Consider the following 1,729-nt stretch of genomic DNA (forward strand, 5'->3'; position numbering starts at 1 on the left):
ATGAAGCTGGTGCCAGCAGTGGCAGCAGCAGTCATGCACGCTAATCCCCAGCGCCTTGAGAGGAGACCGCGCAGTAGGCTCCGAGCTGTAATTCCTTGACAGGGGGAGTTGAGGCAGACTAATCTTTTATTTTCTACCCCTTGCTCTCCTTTCAATAATTCTTGTGCTTAGTTTAAATGGTTTTATTGTTTTGATTTGAAAAATTAGTGGTAATTAGAAAACATCACTAAAATTTATCTAGATATTTTAGTGCAGATGGAAAGTGTAAGAAAGAGCTCTAAAATTACCATATTTACATAAATGGGATTATTGTAAAATTAGATTTTATTCTTAGAATCCTACCTCCCACATTTACCTCCGTGTATGGGGAAATTTTATTCATTTACTCTTATAGAGACAACTGCGTACATGTAAACCATCTGCATCCAGAGGGCTCAAACAGCAATATGTAAAAAAACAGAATTCTGAGATGTTTAAGACTCTTAAGTAAGTTGCTTATTTTTTAATATTTAGGTTCATCCATAATGTCACAGGTCTCACTATATATTTATCTACTTGCCTAACTTTGAGTCAACATGAGGTATTCGATTCATTTTGGCAGCACCAACTCAGATTTTGAGAGTTATGTGAATAATCATGTATAAAGCATTAGGAAAAATGGTGGGCAAAAGAAAGGAGGCAGTACTGAAACTCAGAGCTCTCAAATTTCCTTCCTATGCCCTAAGTATTCATGTATTTCCAAATGCAAAAAACATTTATTCCTTTTTAGTTAAGATTTTTTTTTGGACAATTTTACCAACTGGGAAAGGAACCAAAGCTTCATGCCTTTTATAACACTTTGGTTTTATAATTCTTTGTTTTACTTTTTACAGGACAAAAGCAAGTCAAATGGAAAGCAGGGTAGAACTTTATAACACCTGAAAGCAGAGTATTTTACTTCTGCCTGAAGTTTACCATACCCAGTTTATACATAATTGAATATTTGTCAGCGTTTGTTGTTTAGTCTGTTTTGTTCTCCATTTCAGGTGTTCATAGAGAACAATCAATTCCCTTCTCTTCTTCAATGTTTCTAGACGAAATAAATGATTCTCTTGAACGTTCTCTTTTTATAAAAATTGCCCCTTCTCCTGGTTGTCTTTGCAGTCCTTCTTCCACTGAGCTCCCCTTGTTTTGGAGATGGGTACTAAATATGAAGTTTAGCTGACACTTTTTGCAGGAGCAGTTATTTTTTTTTAACATTTCTGAAAATACCTCAGCTGATTCAACGCAAAAGTGAATCTGTTTGTTTCTAGCTATTATTTACTGAGAGAACACTTATCCTGTGACTGATCAGAACACCAGTTTCTTTCATTTTCAGTGTGAGTTATCACTTTCCAGTGATGATACTTAGATCATGTCTTGTTCCTCCAATCGAGAGAGAGACAGAGAGACAGAGAAAACGATCTATCCATTCATCTCAAGGTTCTTCATTTCTGCATCTTCAGTCCTCTAAACGGCCTTTCACTCGGACCTTCAGTCCATATTTACTATGCCTTCCACCTTTGCATTTCAGCTTTGTGTGGCCCTGCATGCATTTTGTGCAAAAATCATTAATGTAACCACTATTAATGAAAATCAGACTTATTCCCAYAGTGAACCATGAAGGAACTGTGCTCTGTTCAGTAGATCTGTTTACAGTACAGGCTACTTTTGTGTCGTGTTTCATCATCTCCTTTTCCTGCTTTCTTTT

Source organism: Rhea americana, unplaced genomic scaffold, assembly GCF_003343005.1.
Source record: "Rhea americana isolate MKP2758 unplaced genomic scaffold, rheAme1 scaffold_355, whole genome shotgun sequence".
NCBI lineage: Eukaryota > Metazoa > Chordata > Aves > Rheiformes > Rheidae > Rhea > Rhea americana.